This window comes from Cupressus sempervirens, chromosome 1, assembly GCF_028749045.1.
Source record: "Cupressus sempervirens isolate cs-2001-9-10 chromosome 1, ASM2874904v1, whole genome shotgun sequence".
NCBI classification, from domain to species: domain Eukaryota; kingdom Viridiplantae; phylum Streptophyta; class Pinopsida; order Cupressales; family Cupressaceae; genus Cupressus; species Cupressus sempervirens.
Window position 1 is genome coordinate 92,308,068 of NC_143118.1, and position 21,896 is coordinate 92,329,963.

General features: G+C 34.0%; 1 protein-coding gene across 4 annotated transcripts in view; it reads right to left on the reverse strand.

The window, feature by feature from the left end:
* LOC149576377 (protein IWS1 homolog 1-like) overlaps positions 1–21,896 on the reverse strand; it is a 54,238-nt gene that overhangs the window by 11,438 nt on the left and 20,904 nt on the right. The gene's annotated exons all lie outside the window — the stretch shown is intronic.

Genomic DNA, 21,896 nt, shown 5'->3' on the forward strand with positions numbered 1-21,896 from the left:
TTTATGGTTTAAGACAGTTTTCCAAGAACAAGAATTCTTTTACTGACCATCTCGATTCAGTCTGCAATTGTATTAATGAAAAAGAGACACATTGGACATTCTTGATTCAACAGTTGCATTAGAAAGAAAAAACACGATTGGCCATTCTAAATTCAGCAACATTTGTTGAATTTTTTAGCTTTATATGAAATTCAATATATATTAAATGATTATTCAATATTAAATACGGGTGCAATATTTGTATGGAGATTTTTTCTGTTTGCTTTAATGTATTTTGCAGGATATATTACACGTCATCTGCAATATCATTCTGGGACTCGCACGTCTATATTAAACATCTCTTTGGTGGTTATTGAAATGTATTATCAAAGATTTTATTCACCTGCGGTTACAGTATGGAAGTCAATCGTCTTATTAATTTTATTAAGTTTCAAGATGATTAAGAGTCTACGATGACAGTTCATATGAAAACGTCTACCAACGGCAACACAAAATAAAGTTCTATTGCACCCAGCGGCTATCTTTTTGGTTTGAAGATTTATCGGCAGAATTGGATTGATGTTCGATCAGTTTCATTTAAGACTTCTGGACTTCTTCATTTCTTGTTAAGCTGAGTCATATATATACGTTTTTGCTCTTCCTGGCAGCAGTATCGATATTCATATATAATTTGTATCGTATTCTTGCATCAGTTTCACAAAAGATTTCTGAGCTTATGTGAACAGAGTCTTATATATATGCGATATACTCCTTCTGGCAAGATAGTTGATTTTCCTTATTTGCAATCATAGCTTATTCTTTAGAAGACGATAAGCAATTCATATATTTTGATTATAGCTCTGATGTTATTGATAGGAGTTAATTGTAATCAGACAGCAAGTCTGAACTTTGTAATAATCACTCTTATTCAATAAAGGAACTACTTTGAAGGCTGGGTTGTTTCCCTCTGTTAAGAGGGTTTTTCCCAGGGTATATGCTTATGGTTTTCATATATGTTTTCTAGTCTATTTTCAACATGGTATCAGAGCCAGGTTCATAATTTCTAAGTCTAGACTAGATTTCTTTTCATTTTTCAATCATGGTGCCTGGATTGAAGGTAGAAGATCGTCTGGAAGGAGCCTCAAATTTCATCTCATGGAAATCCAGAATCTTGTTAGTTCTGGAAGAAAATGATCTTCTTACATTTGTGGAGTCTGAAGTTTCAGAACCCTCTGATCCTAAAGAAAGTGCAGCTTGGAAAAAGAATAAGATTCTGGCCAAAAGAATTATTATTGACTCCATGAAGGATCATTTAGTTCTTACTATTTCCAATCTGAAATCTGCCAAAGAAATGTTTGATTCTTTGCATAGTGTGTATGAGATAAACAATACCAGCAGAACTTTGGCTCTTCGCATGCAACTTCTTCATATCAAGATGTGCAAAGGTGACTCTGTTGTCTCTTTCTTCTTGAAGATTTCAGAACTTAAGGATCAGTTAAGCTCTATTGGAGAATCTGTCAATAACAAAGAACTTGTAATGCTTGCAATGAATGGTCTTCCTCATTCTTGGGAATCTTTCATTCAAGGTATTAGTAGCAAAAATGATTTTCCAACCTTTGAAAGACTGAGAACTGATTGTATTCAAGAGGAGTGTCGTCTGGAAGCTAGAGGGAGTTCTCGTAAATCTATTCAAGTAGAAGATCAAGTGCTTACTTCTCAAACTTCTAAGAAAAGAGGAAGGAAGAAATTTTTCAGAAGGTTTGAAGATAAAAATTCTTCCTCATCTTCTGAATTTAAAAGAAAGAAAGATTTCTCCAAGATTAAATGCTTTAGATGTGAAAAACTTGGTCATTTTGCTAAGCATTGCACTCTGAAACTCAACTTTCATGATGTGACTATATCTGATTCAAAAGCTTCTTCTCCCTCAAAAGATTCTTATGTTCACTCAGAAGGTCTTGTTCTTATATCAGCTTTGTCTAGTCATGTGCAAGCTGATCGTAATACTCGGTTAATAGATAGTGGTGCATCTCGTCACATTTCTGGATTCAAGCATCATATCTCAAATCTGGTTGAATCAGATTCTCATCTTCAAGTGATTATTGGTGATGATGCATCCTATTCTGTTAAAGGGGCAGGTAATACTTTATTGAAATTAAATTCTGGTATTCCTCTTCATCTAAGTGATGTTTTATTTGTTCTCGGTATCAAGAGGAATTTAATTTCCATATCAGCTTTGGAAGATAAAGGTCTTAATATTGCTTTTTCTAATGGAAGTGTAATGGCTTGGAAGAAGGATTCTGATTTTATTTCTGCTCAAATTATTGGTGAACGTCATGGAAGTCTTTACAAGCTTGCAGCCAATCAAGTTCATGCTTTAAATCATTCTGCTTCCAACATCAACCTTTTATGGCACAAGAGATTTGGTCATCTTAATTTCCAATCTCTTTCTTCTTTAGGGAAGTTTGTTGTAGGCCTTCCTTCTCTTAGTTCCTCATTTGATGGCATTTGCAAAGGTTGCTCCTTGGGAAAATTTTCAAAAAGTCCTTTTCATTCAAGTGAAAATAGATCTAAGAATGTTTTAGAGTTGATCCATTCAGATTTATGTGGACCAATGTCATCAACTTCTTTAAGAGGTTTTTGGTACTATGTTACTTTTATTGATGATTGTTCTCGAAAAACATGGATCTATTTTCTTAAAACCAAAGAATCTGATGAAGTTTTATCCAAGTTCAACGAATTTAAAGCCTCAGTTGAGAATTTATCTGAAAAGAAAATCAAGACTCTCAGATCTGATAATGGTGGTGAATTTATTTCAGGTTCTTTTTAGTCTTTTTGTGTTGAAGCAGGAATCAAGAGGGAGTTTTGTGTCCCCTATAATCCTCAGCAAAATGGAGTTGCTGAAAGGAAAAATAGATCTATTGTTGAAGCTGCTAAAGCTATGATTCATGACAAAAATTTGCAGATTTTTCTTTGGGCAGAGGCCTGCAGGACAGCAGTTTATGTTCAAAATAAAAGTCCTCATCGTATTCTTAATAATATGACTCCAGAAGAAGCTTTCTCCGGTACTAAACCTGATGTAAGTCATTTAAAAGTTTTTGGTTCATCAGTTTATATTCATATTCCCAAAGATAAGAGATCAAAATTAGATCCTTCAAGTAAAAAGGGATTTTTTGTTGGTTATAGCGAATCTGCCAAAGCTTATAGGATTTATATTCCAGGGCAAAAGTCTATTGAACTCAGTAGAGATGTTTCTTTTGAAGAAAATTTTGATTGCTCCAAATCTACTGATTCTTCTTTTGATGTTGATTTGGATGTTCCTATGGTTCCTAAAAATTCTTCTCCTAATCCGGAAATCTTCTCTAAGAGGGAGGATTCTCCTTCGCCGAAAATTCAAGATATTTCTGAAGCTGAACCTAATGGTCCTTTGAATGAGAAGAAGAGACCATTGTGGGCAAGGAATATTATGCAAGAAGCTGAAAATTTTTCAGCTCCTAAAGGAACCTTTAGTGAAAGTAAACGTCCTCAAACTTTTGATAATTATTCTGCTTTAATGTGTAATCTCATTGACTCTGAACCTTCATGTGTTGAATCAGCTTTAAGTCAGCAGGTTTGGAAGGATGCCATGTTAGAAGAATATGAGTCTATTCTAAAAAATAAAGTTTGGGAGGTTGTTCCTCGTCCTAAAGATAAATCAGTTATTTCCTCTAAATGGTTATTCAAAACAAAACATGCTGCAGATGGGAGTGTTGACAAATTCAAAGCCAAATTTGTTGCCAGAGGTTTCAGTCAAAAAGAAGGTATAGATTATGATGAAATTTTCGCTCCTGTAGCAAGGTACACTTCTATCAGAACCATTATTGCTATTACTGCAAGTAAAAAATGGAAAATTCATCATATGGATGTAAAAATAGCGTTTCTCAATGGATTTATTAATGAAGAAGTTTATGTAGAACAGCCTGATGGATTTATTTTACATAACAAAGAATCTCATGTATGCAAACTTCATAAGGCATTGTATGGTCTTAAGCAAGCACCTCGAGCTTGGTATGAGCGCATTGATGGTTATCTTTTGAGTTTGGGTTTTTCAAAGAATGAGGCTGATCCAAACATTTATCTCAAAAGGTATAAAGATCTCATGTTGATTCTTGTTCTTTATGTTAATGATCTATTTATCACAGGAGATGATGAAATGATAGTCAAATGCAAAAATGGCTTATCTTCTGAATTTGAAATGAAAGATCTAGGTTTAATGCATTATTTTCTTGGTCTAGAAATTTGGCAACTATCTAATGAAATCATTATCAGTCAAGGTAAATATGCTATTGATATTCTTAAGAGATTTGGTATGCTTGACTGTAAGCCAAATATGACTCCTATGGAATCTAATTTGAAGAGAATTCAAGTAAATGCAGCTGATTCAAAATTGATTGATTGTACTATTTACAGACAACTGATTGGTTCTCTCATGTATCTCGTCAATACAAGGCCTGATATTTGTTTTGCTGTCAATACTTTGAGTCAATTTATGAGTGAACCTCGGAAATTTCATTTCACTGCAGCTAAGCATATTCTGAGATATGTCAAAGGGACTTTACAATATGGAGTGAGTTTTTCTTGTTCTAATGATCTGAAACTTCATGGGTTCTCAGATTCTGATTGGGTTGGTTGTATTGTGGATAGAAAAAGTACTTCTGGTTTTTGTTTCAGTCTTGGTTCAGGCATGATTACTTGGTGCAGCAGGAAGCAAAAATGTGTAGCTCAAAGTACTGCTGAAGCTGAATATGTGGCGGCTTGCTCAGCAGCTCGTGAAGCAATTTGGCTTCGAAAACTCATAAGTGGATTATTTGAAAAATCTTCTGATCCTACTACAATTTTCTGTGATAATCAGAGCTGCATAAAAATTTCTATAAATCCAGTTTTTCATGACAAGTCAAAGCATATAGAGATTAAGTATCATTACTTAAGAGACATGGTTCTTCGGAAGGCTGTGGAGCTGAAGTATATCAGCACTGAAGATCAAACTGCTGATATTTTTACCAAGCCTCTATCTAAGGTGAAATTTTGTTTTTTCAGAGAAAAATTAGGAATGGTAAATCTTAAGACTTAAATGGAACTAAGTCTAGTTTATTTAGATTTACCTATTATTATTATTATTATTTTTGGTGTGTGATCTGATAAATATTGTAAGATCAACTATTACAGCTCTTTCACTATGCGATAATGAATATCATGTAGAGAAAGTCCATGATATTATCATGTTGAGTAAATCCGTGATAAGAGTTGTGTGGTATGTTGAGAGATTCCATAACTATTCATGTTGAGTGAGTCCATGAATGAAGGCTTAGCTGTGAGTCTTACAAATTTGTCATGATTGATCAAATCCAATTATGAATAAAAAAAATTTTAAAGAGATATTTCATGATTTTAATCAAATTGGATCTTTGTGCTATTTATTTAACTTACAAATTTCATATAAGCTAAGAGGGAGTGTTGAATTTTTTAGCTTTATATGAAATTCAGTATATTAAATGATTATTCAATATTAAATACGGGTGCAATATTTGTATGGAGATTTTTTCTGTTTGCTTTAATGTATTTTGCAGGATATATTACACGTCATCTGCAATATCATTCTGGGACCCGCACGTCTATATTAAACATCTCTTTGGCGGTTATTGGAATGTATTATCAAAGATTTTATTCACCTGCGGTTACAGTATGGACGTCAATCGTCTTATTTATTTTATTAAGTTTCAAGATGATTAAGAGTCGACGATGACAGTTCATATGAAAATGTCTACCAACGGCAACACAAAATAAAGTTCTATTGCACCCAGCAGCTATCTTTTTGGTTTGAAGATTTATCGGCAGAATTGGATTGATGTTCGATCAGTTTCATTTAAGACTTCTAGACTTCTTCATTTCTTGTTAAGCTGAGTCATATATATACGTTTTTGCTCTTCCTGGCAGCAGTATCGATATTCATATATAATTTGTATTGTATTCTTGCATCAGTTTCACAAAAGATTTCTGAGCTTATGTGAACAGAGTCTTATATATATGCGATATACTCCTTCTGGCAAGATAGTTGATTTTCCTTATTTGCAATCATAGCTTATTCTTTAGAAGACGATAAGCAATTCATATATTTTGATTATAGCTCTGATGTTATTGATAGGAGTTATTTGTAATCAGACAGCGGGTCTGAACTTTGTAATAATCACTCTTATTCAATAAAGGAACTACTTTGAAGGCTGGGTTGTTTCCCTTTGTTAAGAGGGTTTTTCCCAGGGTATATGCTTATGGTTTTCATATATGTTTTCTAGTCTATTTTCAACAACATTCTTACTTGTCTCATACGCTTATATCTTCAACCAATTTTTAATATCTATATTCTTGAAAAACAAACTCTCAATACACACAGATACAGCAAATGAACTCATATTATATCCAACTTGCAAACTAGAAAAGAACAACTTATTGCAGTCACTAACCATCAATAGATCTTTAGATTGGTGTCTCCTCGGTGCCTGAATCCATTACATCTTATACTTAATCATGAGATTATGATTCTACATTCTCAGATCTTCCTTGATACTCAGACTTGATCTTTATTATTAGTTTTGATGGATTGAGACAGAACAGTTCATATCACATTTTTATTGATAAATGACACGGGCTGATATTGGTATGATTTATAAGCAAAGCATGGTTGAATGCAGTGGTATTATCAGACAAATAGAATGAGATCAGAAGTCTTATTATTTTCTTAATCCACAATATCACAAGCTTCACTTACTATTATTGCTAAACAGGGTTCACATATTCTGTTGGTATTCTATAAACATGGTAAGCTCAAGTGTAATATTAAGACTCAATCTGCACACATAACCCCTTCACACTTATTTCAACCTGACTCAGAATGATGACAGGAAAAGATGATAAGAAAAACGTGAGCAAAGAAGTTAAAATCGTTTTTGGTTTACCCTTACTTGTCTGCAGATTACAATACGCCCAGCTTGGTGAAGTCTTCAGCATAAACTAAATCCCGTCGCTCAGAAAGTATGCAAGAACGGCTTCATGTTAACTCGGTTGTATGAATTTGTGGTGAACCAAAATGTTATGACAGGCAATGATTGTTTGGGCAGAGAGGTCGTTGGGTATTAGAGGAAGCCTGGAACAAATAACTCACAGCAGAGAGAGAGAGACTTGCATTCATCACCAACTCGGGTTACAGGAAGACAATATCGGAGACCATGGCGGGAGCAAGAACAGACGGAAGTGTTGTGTTTCTTCCAAAACAACAAGGCAGCATATAAAGATATTGATCGGCTATCCATCTTCTACCGTTACAAGATTGAAATGCGATTGAAATTCCCATCGGTTGGAAAATATGAAACGTTGGAACAAGGGGGAAAAGGTTTTATTAATATTATTATAATTTGAAAATTTATTAAAATCTTATAAGTACTTTTTAAAACATCATTCTATTATTGTGATGTGAATATTAGGATTTAACTGTGTGATTTTGAGTCAAACTCGATGACCCATGTTTCATGAGTAGTGATTCAACATGAATCCATCTCTCATGAGAATAAATGGAACACTTAGCACTCATTGGATCTAGGTGATGCTCACAGGGGTGAAGCACCGGGACTTCTCGGGAGGTCACCCATCCCAGTACTACTCCAGCCTGAGCGCGCTTAACTATGGAGTTTCCTCCACAGTTAAACCCAAAGCTTGCAAATGGGGTTGCAAGCTTTGGGTTTAACTGTGGAGGAAACTCCATAGTTAAGCGCGCTCAGGCTGGAGTAGTACTGGGATGGGTGACCTCCCGGGAAGTCCCGGTGCTTCACCCCTGTGAGCATCACCTAGATCCAATGAGTGCTAAGTGTTCCATTTATTCTCATGAGAGATGGATTCATGTTGAATCACTACTCATGAAACATGGGTCATCGAGTTTGACTCAAAATCACACAGTTAAATCCTGATATTCACATCACAATTTGACTAGCTGTGGAAATCATCTCCTACTTATCATTCTATTAATTTATTAACCTATAAAGATGCCAAAAATATTTTTATATACAAATGCACACATATAAACTATTATTAAAAATAATACGACGAAAGATAATTTAAAATCTTTTAAGAATACATTTATATTTAAACTTAATTAATTAAGTTTAATTAATTATTAACAACTCATGTAGTTCCAAAGATGAGTCCTGTTACAAATCGCTTGGTCTCAATGCCTATCTGTCCAATGACGGTGATGCCCTGCCTAATTCTTTTTTAACAATGCTTCCACCCCCTTCGACAAGCTCCCTGCAAGGAATTTCTCTATAATTAAATTATACATTATAAATAATCATATTAGTTAACCTTTCGTCTTAATTCCATGAATTCGCGATTAACGAATAACTAGCATGTCATCTTCACTTGAGATCATAACGACTAACTATCTTACCATTTCACCAGATTATATCAAATTAAACTACCAACTGACTTCATGTGAACTTCAACGTCTATATTTCAAGCTAGGTCAAAAATTGGGATGTAACAGAGCTAGTTAAAAGAGGTGGAATGTTGCTCCTCCTTGGATGGGAACTAAGCTCATCTTTCAAGCTAGATCAAATAAGGAGACAAAATAAATCTGTCTCATTTGAGAAGACTAATATCACTGGAGAATTACAGGGGTCTGGTTTTAATGTTGATACAAAGACAATGGCAATTTGGAGTATGGCCCCTAAATCTGATAAGCCAACACTGATGGAAGTTGGAGACTCTCCCCAAGGAAATGTGATATTATAGAATATCACTACTACTTCAAGTAACCAGATACACAACATGTTCAACACAGTGTCACTCATGGGGAAGAGCAAGATGGATATGCTAGAGGAACAGCTATATCAAACTTAGCATATTCCTTGAGACAAGAAAGAAGTATGAGGAAGAAATGAAGAAGACATATGTGCTTGAGCAGAAGGTAGTTGCCCTCGAAAATGAGGTAAAAACTTTTTAAAATGTAACAAGGCCAATTACAAAGGTAAAGGATCAAGAGACCCAATCAGATGTTAATACATCAAATATGGGTAAGGATCAACAAATGGAGGTGGAAGAGCTAGAAGCAAGAAAGGAAATAGAAGTAAGGACAATAGAGAGTATGCTCTCACATTAAATAACTCTCCTCAAGCAGGCTGCCTATAATCTCCACAGTAGTTACATTGTTTTGCAAGGAACAGAGTATCAATGCTCTGAGGCATTATCAATTCTTTCTCCATTTTTCACTAAGTGGGGCCCATACATTCCATTTTTTGACAAGTTGGACCCTTTTTGGCCCAGAAAAAGGAATTGCCTAAGGAGATCATCATTTCCACAAGGAAAATGATAAACAGGGTAAAAGATTTGAATGCATTTTTTTTGGAAAGATGCAATTAATAAATAATAAAATGAAGACCATTGCTAATGGGACACTTGGTTTCATTCAAAAAATTGTTAATGATGACAATAAGTTGAGGGAATGGCAAGAATGGTCTGATTATTTTGACAATATCTTGAAGAATGAAAGATTTATTGCATACAATAATGGAGAAACAGATATTGTAATAGTTTTTGACATTATTGATATTTTGTACAAGCTGGAAGCAGACTTCAATAAAACAGTTGCAGAAGTTTGAGCTCTAACAAATGCTAAATGGAATAAGTGCCTGAATGAATTGAACACAGTTACAGAAGCCACCTGGCCAGATGAGGAGTCAGATATTACCATCTAGGAGGTTATAGCAGATGTAAAAGCAATTCCATCTGGTGATAGCAACTAAGCATGCTAGGAAAAGTCAAAGTAACATGAAGAGGGAGGACAACTATCTAAAAGAGATACCTTATCTTTGAAATTCACCTGTTGTGAGTATTCTCTCATTTCAAACAACGAAGTTGATCCTGAACATCCAGAATGACAGTTGTTCAAATTTTGGCTATCTCCATTTTTTTTGTAACTGTTTTATCTTATTTGGAAAAGTATTGTTGTATCTAGTTTTTGAACATGTGTCCTCCCATCTGAAGCTGGTTGCAATCCTTATTCTATAAAAGGATTTCCAAAATGTGGAGTGAGAGTCCGAGATTCATTTGGTCGAACAAAGTTTTGTTCATTCTTGAGTCGGTCCATGTACGATATATGCTTTTTCCAAAGACAGAATGAAAAAGATGGTTAACAATTGCGGATCTAAGTGAACTTTCTCTGATAAGAGTTGACATCTAATTGTATCAGATCTATAAGATTTCCACAATCCATGAAAATGAGTTTTAATTTCTGGATTAGATTGTGTATAATTTTTTACCATCAACGTTTCGGATCATACTACATGATCCATCATCATGATGCAAGAGAACAAGAAGAACAAAAAATGATAAGTTGCAAATCTAGCAGACCACTAAAAAGTACCTTGGTACTTTTCTCTCCTCACCCAAACTTCCCCCCTTTCTTGTTCCTTTTTAGTGGTCTGCTAGATCTGCAACTTATCAAATTTTGTTCTTCCTGTTCTCTTGCATCCTGATGATGGATCATGTAGTATGATCCGAAATGTTGATGGTAAAAAATTATACACAATCTAATCTAGAAATTAAAACTCAGTCTAATTGTATGTTATTTCAAAGAAATTAATGCAAAGATGCAGAAAGTTGGCTATCCATTTTAGATCTTGTCTCTTCTTTTGTTACCATATAATTCTCTAAGGTTTAATAGCTAAGTTTATTAAATTTCAGTTGTAATTCATTTTGAATTATATTTCAGTTTACATTTAGATTATGATCTAAATGGGTTGTGTAAATGCTTGATGTAAATTGGAAGAATTCCTTGGTTTTCATTGAAGATTTTGATATGAATGAGATCTTAAAATGGTTATTGATATTCTTCTCACAAAGTGTTAAGATAGATCTGAAGGTAGATGTCAAATTCCTGTGACATAATAGCCCAATAGATAAGGCACTAGTCATCCATTGAAGTTGATCTAGTTTAGAATATCTATATGGTATAATTTTTATAAATCCTTTTGTTGTTTTGTTGTTGAAGATTTGAAACGTAAGCCTGTACTTGATTCATGGAGTTTTAAAGTTTGATAGAATAGCCACTTATCATCTCTTTTACAGTCCTAGAATTAGAAGAATTAAGGCTAAATTATCTGTTATCTTGGAATTCATGGTAAGACTTGAAAGTTGGATTGAGAAGATGAATTCCTAGGTAAACCCACCTGAATTTTGCAGAGTTCAAAGTGGAGAAGACATCACAGATTCTTGTCAGTTGGTCCTCTTATTTTGTTCCTAAGAATGCCCATTATTTGTTTCACCTAGAGTAGAAGAGAGTCAGAACCTAGTCCTTATTGGGAAGATGAGGAAGGGTGATAAGAAAAGAGTGCCAGTATATGGGGCAATATGAATCTAAGACTAGGGGAAAGAAGACTTTACCCATGTGAAGTATTTTGGTGTCATAGTTGGGCCAATATGAATCTCGGTCCTCTCAGAGGAAAAAAGCTAAGTTACCGAGTTGGGAATGGGAACGGGTACATGGGTAAAAGATGCTGGTAGGGCAGATTTATTTTGAGGTGTTGGGTATGTTTTTGGTACATTCGCACACACACACAAAGACGCTTCTCTCTCTCTCTCTCTCTCTCTCTCTCTCTCTCTCTCTCTCTCTCTCTATTTATTTATTTATTTATTTATAGATAGGCAGCTAAAACCTAGAATAAAGTTTAGAATGTCATTTGCCAATACATATGCTAAACAAAACCATTAGAAATTCAAAATTTGAAACATATCATTCGAATTTAAATTAAGTTTTCAGTAATCAAAAAGATGAAACTAGAATTCATTATAGATAAGTTCAGAGTTTGCTAATTAGCAGTGTAGGTTTTAAAAATATCTAAAAGATCAAACTAGAATCACTAAACATTTCGACTTTTTGAAACATAAATTCTAGATATACTCACTGGAGAGTCGTTTAAGAATCCAATTCCTGTACATTTTGTACCTGAAATCGCCCAAAAAGCCCCAGTAAAAGCCAATCAGCAGCAGCAGCAGTTTGCAGGGAGTGGAAAAACTTCAGCTGGAGCAGATGAGAGAACCCAAACTTGAGATAACCTTCTCCTTAGTATTGTGACTACATGCAGTAATAATGTTCTGGTGTAGGGCTGTATGTGGACAGTGGGGCGTCTGAAGGTACAACCTTAAATTGGAAGACATTCAACAGAGATTTTGAGAACAAGAGGATGACATACAACAATGGCATTTGTCCAGTTATGTAATTGGGGCTCTGTCTACTTCTGCATGCCTTCAGGTGACACTCTTGAGCTAGATAATGACCTCTAAGTTCTTGGTTTAATGAAGTGTCTTCTTTCTGTTTCTTGCATGACAGATCTACAATGTGTTACTGAGTTTACAAGTGATCATTAGAAAATGGAACCCTCCACATCATCGAGTTTTGGCCAGATGATGCCTATACATGCTACTTGCTGATACAGTCAAGCAGGTATGCCAAGATGGAGGAGTGTAATAGCTTTATGAGATTGTTTTCAAACATACTATGGATTGGTTGATTGATTCCATACATGTAATTGACAGAATATTGAATAGTACCAAGACCTATCTATTGGTTAAGTGTCCCCCTTGACAAGACAGTGAGACTCTTGCAACAGGATTCATTCAGAAAGAGATTTGATTCTATTGAAGTTTGAGATGTTTAGGGAGAGACTGGATTGCTAGTGAACACTCTCCTAACAAAGATGAGATGAGTTTTATCCTGGATTTGCTCAGCATTGTTCTCCAGTGATGGCACAATAGTAACAGCGGCAGATCCAGAGCTGTTTGCAGCGACCCATTTATGTCTTCTTTGAGTTTAGTGCCCAATTTACTATTTAAACATTAAAGTGGTATGTGGATGTAGATTGGTAGTTTTAAGTTGTTAGACTAGATTGTTTGATTGATAAAGCTCAGGTTACCAGGGTTTTCTGCTATGTTACCCGGAAACGCGTTTCCACCTCTAAGACACAGGTTTCGGAAACGGGGACAATTTCGGGGACGGGGGGACGGCAAGAAACGTTTCCAAGCCGTCCCCAACTAGATAGGAAAATCGAAAATGCGTCCCCGAAACACAGGAAACGGTCAACGAGTTTCGGAAACTTGTTGACTGTCCTGGGGACTGCATTTTCGTTTCCTAGAGGTTTCCGGGACTTCTCAAAAAGTTTCCGATTTTTACCCCAAAAATTAAATAAGCTACCTGCGGACCCCGCAACTTCAAATATATTAAAAAATAAAACTTTTAATGTTTTTTATATAGACTTAGGTTTGTTAATATAATAATAACTCAATGTTTTCATTTCCTATCTTAATGTTTTATTATATATAATCATAACGTTGCGTCCATTATTATATGTAATCATAACCTTGCGTCCATTAATAATAATAATAACTGTATACTTCTGCTGTTACATGATCCATTATCCCCACGGATATCATACAGATCTCTTTATCTTTTATGGTTTAATTTATATTACAGATCTAGTTTAATTTAAAAGTTTAATTGTTTAACTCTTTTAACTTTTCAATGTTTTTAGTTTGTTGAAAGTTGATGTTTTTCATTGTCTCATTTGATTCATTTCATGACTTACTAATGGTATTGTAAGTACTTAGATGATGATTGAAAGTGATTATTTGAATTTTTTTAGATAATTGAAAATGATGCTATTTAGAATTTTGATTTTCTATGACGACTCAATTAGATGCTGATTGATATGCCCTATGATCATTGATGAATCAATATTTGATGAATGGAATTGATAATTTTTAACTATGTTGCTGTGATGAATGTAGAATTGATGAATATTTTTGAAAATTCATATATATATAGCCATCCCCTGCCGTCCCCTATTCCTACAAAAAAAAAAAAAACCGTCCCAGAAACCTGTTTCCCCATCCCCCCGTCCCCTCGTCCCGGAAACTTGGGGTAACATAGCCCTTTTTAAATAAAGAATCATAATCATGAGAAAGAAACCCGTAATCATTTCCATCATCTTCTTCGATCTTTTAGAAAATTTGCAGCAAGCAAGGATGAACCATTCTAGGATCGAGCCTCCTGCCACCATAGAAATTCTTCAAGAATTTCTGAGTATGAAAAGTATTCTTTGTCACTATCACTTTCCACTTTCCCTTTGTACCAAACCATGTTTGGAATTCGAACCTCAAATAGTCGCCAATATTCAATCTTCTAAATAGAGTCGCCAACCTTCATTCAAGGGAAGGTACCTTCATTAGCCGATTTACTAATTATTATTTACTTGACCTTGGATGTGACCAAGATTTTGCCTGTTCCTTCTTAGAATAACAACTACTCTTTCAATGACTACAACGTTTTGACCAATAGGAGCTCCTCGCAAGATTTCCCCGAATTCCTCTTCTTCTTGTAGAACTCGATTTACTTGATGATATTGTTGTGCACTTTGTCTACACCTCCAGGCTAGAGTATTCAAATCTGAAATAATATCTTCCTGGGTGTCTTGGAAACCAAGATTCGGTTGGAGAACTGGAAGCACATTCTCATGAGGCAACACAATGTTACTTCATCAAAGGCAACTAATTAATCTTTCTTGTTTCGGTCCCCAGCAAAGTCACTAAAAATCTGTTGGTAAACAAATTTGTCACTATAAAAATGGCCCAACAGAGTGTATGTGGCAAACTTTTCACAACAGTTAGATAGGCCCTTGATATGCGGCCTTCCTCTGCATTTAGAGGGGCAGCTCCCTCGTATGTGTAGTGCCTACCCCTAATTCGCATTTCTGTTATTTTTGTCAAACTCTTTTAGGCTAATTTTATGTTTAATGATTAGTAGTATTGTTTGGTGATTATCAGATATTGTTTTAGATTCAGTTGATTTTTACTCTATATTTCATATATGCATGATTATTATACAATGTTTTCAGATATTGATGGTTTATTATCACATGTGTTTTCTTATGGATACTTACCCCATACTTGCATGTGTATGGTGTGCGTGTTTATTTTCTTTATGTATGGCGTTTCTGATGTGGTTAAGGAAGGGAGTCGTAGTCACCTGCTAGTCAGGATCTACACGATGCACCACTTCCTGCCATTGTCTGTTTAGCTTAGAATATTGTGTTTGTACATGCGTGGATTTTATGCAGGTTGCAGGTACCGGGTATCAACTTCCCTGAATTGTCAGAATGAGCGTACCCTATCGCATTATCTCAATGGTAAGAGAGGGGAGATAAATTCTTAAGTCCAAATCCCATACCTTTAAGCCATTTGTCCTAATTGAAAATTAGGACAAGTATCTGAGTCAGTACCCTTCGAATGCGTCGAATGACGTTAATTCGTGATTATAACCCTTTTTGTTTGATTTGGTATGTGCTTTTCTATGATGGGTTTTCGTATGTTGCTTTATGAGTGTTTGGTGTAATTTCTATTAATTAAGTCTAATTAAAAGATTAAATTAATGATTTAATTTAATCAAAATTTTTATGACACTTTAATGTTTAATTGTATTTAATTAATTAAGAAATTAATTAAATTAAAAAAAAAAAAATTGGAAGATAAAAGTTATAAGTATAAATTTAGAACGTGATAATATTTATTTAATTTAATAATAATATATTTAGAGTTCATTTTTAAATAAATGCTAAATATTATTGTTATTTAAGTTAATTAAATATTCTATCAATTAAGTTTCTAAAATAAATTAAAAATGTGAAAGGATATTAAATTATGAAAAAGATTCAAGTTTGCATGATGCGTGCATGAGTTGAAAATAGAAGAAAATTAATTAAAAGATAAAATAAGAATAATAATGTTATAAAGTGCGCATGGGAATAAAAGTAATAAATTAATTAAAAATAGAACTCAAGTGGAAAATTAAATAAAGTTATTTAATAATCTGGTTAATGTGCATGAAAAGATAAAGCAAAGATTAATAAAAGTTAATTTCGAGTTGAGACTTGAGAGCAAGGAGTCCTCTCGGGTGAACGCACAATTAGTGCCCTGATTTGAAGAGAAAACTCCTTATCACAACTTTGGAGTTCATTTTTGGGGGACGGCTGATTTTGGACACAAATTTTTGGGAACGAAACTTGGAGACGAATTTTAGAGGAGATTTCAGAGACGAATTTCGGGAGCGAACCTTCTCACAATTTTTGGTTGGTTACGTGTTAGCATCAGGTTGAGGTAGGGTCTTGTGCTTGATCACAGGTTGAATTATGCAATTTGATAATCTTGTCTTCTTCGTGCCTGTGGGTTATAAATCCAAATGGTTTAGATTTCATTGTATGATTCTTTCACTCTCTTGTCTGAATCTTAGGATATGTATATTGTGTCTCATCTGTGTAGTAAGATTATAAGAGAAATAAATCCATTTGAAAACATCAGTCGTAGGTAAAAAGAAAATCGTAGTTCAACTGGGAAGGGTTTGAATTTAAAAATGAAGATTTTAGATTGAAGAATTGAAATAGTTAATAGAATTTTCTCTATTAGATTATAGAGGTAAATGTTATTTAAAAAATAATAATAATAATAAATTTTAAATACAATTCTTTATTTTAAATTCTATTAATTATGAAATTGTTATATTATAATAATAAATAATTAAATATGATTTATAGAGAAGACGTTTTATAGGAGGGGGAAAATTTGTTATATTAACTATGATATAGAACAAAGTTCTATAACACACATATATATGTATTTATTAATATAAATAAATAAATCAAAAAAGATTGTTTAATATAATTTTGCATATTTGTAAATTTTATAAAAAAAATTTAAAAAATTAAATATTTAAAAGGAAATGTTAAACATTAATAAAATGTGATTAAAATTTATAATGAAAAAATATATATATACATATAAAATATACGTGGGAAGGGGTTGACCCACCTCCCAACCCCACGTATCTTTATTGATTCGACGGCTGTCCTGCGTAATCGCAGAGACAGCGACTGGTACAGTCGCAACTTGTTTTTAGAAGGCCGACAGCCTATGTTAAATTAAGTGCATAGCTTAAATTAAAAGAGTTCCCATATTAAGGGTTTGTTAATAAATTTTTGTAAGATACGTTTCTATGAATATATGAATAATTTAAGATACTTTAAAAGTTTTTATAAACTTTTATTAATTAAAATATGTTTAAAGGAAAGTTTCTTTTTAAAAATTTATAAGCTTATGTATTATTAATGTTTTCAAAAAGTTATACAATGTAAAGTTATTATAATTAGATAAATATGATTTATAAAATAAATTTTATTATTGTTTAATAATTTTTATTAATAGATTTTAATATTAAATGTATTATTAATTAATAGTACTTTATTAATAAGTTTTTTTTAATGTAAACTGATTATTATTTAATAATATTTATTGATAGATTTTATTATTATTTGTCAATTTAAATATTAATGCATTTTAATATAGTTTTTTTTGTAATTATTAATTTATTAATAGTTTTTGGTTAAATATTAATAAATTGATAATTAATGAAGATATTAATATAAATATTTAGATCATAATTGATAATTAATTTAATTAAAATTAGTTTAATTAAAGTTAATTAATGATGGATATTATTTGATAGAATTGTAGAATTAGATTATTGATTTAATGGAAGTTATTAATGAGGGTTTAATTAATGATGTTAAAAATTTATAATTAATGGTTTTAATAAAGTCGTAATTGTTTTATTTAAAATCATTAAGGATCATTTTTATAACTTAAGAAAATAAAAGATTATCCTTAGAATATTGATAGGTTAATTGTACAATCATTTGGGTTAATTGTGAAAACTTATTACTTGAAACATACGTTAAACTAGAAATCTGGAACTTTACTTTTAACTCAAACAGTGTGTTTTCTAAGATTAAATTCAACCGTGACACTATAATGTTTTCCATGTTTTATCTATGCTTTGGGGTGTTGGGGGTTGTATTAGCTTTGACCAGTCCTAGGTTGTTACCAGAGGCTTGGGAGTTATGTGAATGTGATGGTATGATGAGTTGGTCTCGATCTTTCTAAATCCAACCATGGTAATGTGGTGCTATGCTCTATGACATGTTTGTATTTGCTTTCCAGTTCCTTGTGTGAAACTGAGGTGTATGTATTGAGATACCTGACTTAACCATTTTTGAGTCATCGATCAGTTATATTTGATAACCATTTTTGAGTCTCGATCAGTTATACTTGGATTACCTTCTAGTCGCTTTGAGAGGACTGAAGTGTTTGTTTTGATTTTGATGATGTCATGTTGTGACATGTTTTGACTTGACCATTTTGGAGTCTTCGATCAGTATTGTGATTTACTATTGGGTAACTTTCTGGTTGCTCGTTGGAGAACCATTGGATATTGTGATTTACCATTGATGCCTTCAGTTACTGATAGAGAACTGCTGTGATCATATGATTATTATTTGATGCTTATCAGTTGCTCATGAAGAACTGATGTAATTATTGTGGCTTATCTTTTATGATGTTTTTCAGTCGCTTGTATAGGACTGAGGTGATTTTATTATGATTCTTTGATTTGTGATTTCATGAGCCTAGGGTAGGTTATCTATGTGTAGAGTCGGGAAGTGGCTTCTAATGGGGGTTGAGGCCCTAAGAGGCTGCCTGGAGAAACCCATTGTAAGTTGTTTTAATAAGTGAAAACATTTACACTAAATGAGAGAAAATGAACCTAACAAGATAATTGTATGTTCTCTCCCATGCCTTGAGTGCCAGTACAGGCTAGGATGGGGTAGAGAGAACGCTTGGTTATGACCTTGCATTCCGTGGTATGCCTCGTCAATATGAGAGGATACTAGTGGCCGCAGGTATCACTAGGGACCCGGGATTCCTAAGGGATTGCTTGGGTAACTTCTACGTGACTTTTGCGATGACACTTTCCCGCTTGCATAGTAGGTTTCCTACGTGTCTTTGTGATTCCTCTGGGTCTAGTTGTCGATCTATGTGTTGGAACCTTTGAGTTAGTATGCTTTTAGGATTTCCTGGACTTAGAGAGTATTGTGTTATGTGATTTGATATACTGTTTGGGACTTGAGACTATCTCCTCAGCGTGGTGGGAGTGGACCATTTAGGTTCCACGCAGTCGGGTGGTAGTGCTTTTTACTCTTACCATTTGAGATCCATCCGCTCATTGCTACCGTGGCTAGAGCTTCTTGGTATGCTTGTTTATCATGTTTAGATAAGGTTGTTTACTTATGTTTTATTCTAGTATGTTAGATTTCTTTATGCATATGTTGTAGCATGTTTTAGGTGTGACATCTCTATTATGATAGTACCGATGATCTCTTCGGTGGCTTGGGATGTTACGCGTGGGGGATGGCTAGGGCCCATGATGGTCTAATGATGCTATTGACGGTTGGGAGGAACCACGCATTTAGTTAGTTTTGTTTTATGATGTTATATCTTTATGATTGATAGATGTATCATGTATGTTATTGGTTTCATTTATTTTATTGTACTTGTATCATGGATCCGAGGAGGATGTTGTATTTTATAATTCTACTTATGTATATTCTTTTAAGCCTTTCATACCCTGTGACATGTACAGTGGATGATTGAGTATTCTGAATTAATTTGCCAAGAGGCATTCAGAACAAATGTATATTATGGACATTGGACTTTCTTATTATTCTTGCATGTGGATGTGGTAGTTGTTAGACTTAGAACAAATAAAATTAAAATGTGGCTCAACGTCTTGGGATCCTTAAGGAATGTAACCTGTTATGTATGTTTGTTGATGATTACATGTTATTGCTTCGGCTACTATGTGTTTGATGTGTATGTTATACTTTCTTACTTTAAAAAAAAATGTTTAGCAAACTTAGTAAAACTTTAGGTTAATTCTTTTGGATCCCTTGGTGGGGCGTTACAGTATGATATAATTTTGAAGTTTTCCAAATAAAGATAAAGTCAAACTTTAAAAGATCAATAGAAAGCCACTGACGACAAATGCACCACACGACTTCAAAGCTTTCTTGGACTAACTTAAACCACTATTAACAACAATCAAAATCTACACTTGAGAATTACCACTAGCACAATGTTGACCCAAAGATTCATAAACCCCGGCACAAAACTATGAAAATGCTCACTACAAAGAGAATCAACATTTCTAACAATTTAGATTCGAAAGAAGAGAACTCAAATTGCATGTTCCTTATTTTCTTGCACCAAGAACCTGAGAGGAATTTTTTATTACAAAGAAAACATTTGTATACACTTTCCAAATATTATCTTCTAATCAAAATTTTAGCATAGTGTTCCCTTTTTCCCAAGTCCCAAAAAGTTCCTTTACAAAGCCAATATGATTCCTTTTATAGGCATCAAGGTTAAGAACTACTTCTCTGTGGTTAATAACTACTTCCAAAATACGTGATTTTGGAGAGTTTAATTAACCTCTACAAAATTAACCAAGAATGATCTGAAACTTAGACCTCGCATCTTTCAAGAGGAAGATTGAATAATCATTTTTTTTCAATCTCTTTTTGCAAATACCTCAATCAAGTTCTTGTCCACAGTAAGCTTCTTAAGTGTTAATGTTCCAGTTTTATCACTGCAAAGCACATCCATCCCAGCCATTTCCTTAATAGAAGTCATCATTTTTGTAATAGCACTCTGCTGAGAAAGGCGATGTGAACCAATGGCCATAGTTACGAAAAGAATAGTGGGCATTGCAATTGGAATCCTACCAATTAGAAGCACTAATAGATTATCAATTCCAAGTCTATATGGCCGACGCTAAATTGGATATTGAACTATAATTTCAATTATCATGCCCACAGTAGCTATAACCACAACTTCAATTTCACCTTGCTTGCAAGTTGATCCAAAGTAAACCCCGTCGTCAAGATTCTTAGTCACGGGCAATGATTCTCTAGTTAGTGCAGACTGGTCAATCTTTAAAGGGTCTCCTTCAAGCAGTCAAGCATCTGCAAGAACAATATCTCCAAGTTTAATGCTAACTATGTCTCCAGGAACCAAACAGGCAGCATCTTCTTCACTCCAACAACCATCTCTTAAAACCTTTGCTTTTGGAGCCAACCGGGCCATAAGTGATGTAGCTGCATTGCCAGCATTGTTCTCTCCAATAAAACTTATAGTGGAGTTGATGACGAGCAATGTTATAATACCAACGAAATCTTGCCAATCAGGAGGCTTCCCTCCTCCATTTGCCAAGGCAATGGCCATAATTGCTGCAGCTTCCATAACCCATGATAAGGGATTCCACATAAAGCCAAGAAACTTGAGAAACTTACTTTCCTTTTTTTTCTTCGAGCTTGTTGTATCCAAATATCTTCAACCGCTCGCCCACTTCGTTGGAGGTCAAACCTACCTTGGTACATCTAAGATTTTCGAACACCTCCTCAATGGGTATGTTTTCCAAATCAATAGCTTCTTTGTTGATCATTTCAAGGCTGTCATCCATGTGTGATAATTATATAAAGAAAATATAGCACCAAGTCATTCTTGTCGGTATTAGCTTTGAAACAACCTTTCCTCATGTGAAATATCTCAATTATTGTAGAATTATGTGTTACAAGCTGAGATGATGTATATGGGAATCCTTGTCGCCAATGATATAGCTAGTCCTTGCCTTAGATATCTAACCATTTGATGAATTCAAATCTCAACTCCCAAGATTATTATTGGTATTGCACAATTTCCTCCCACTTAATCAAGACCGCGGGAGTGCATATTGGAATGCTCTGCATTATACAGCTTCTCTATAATGACCCTGAGCTTGTTAAGCATTTCGTCAAACAGTTTACATGCTATGTTCGTGCTCACTGCCTCTCTATCGAGGCATTACATCAAATGACCTGAGACTGTAGTCGTAACTCCACCATTCACATACACATCTGCTT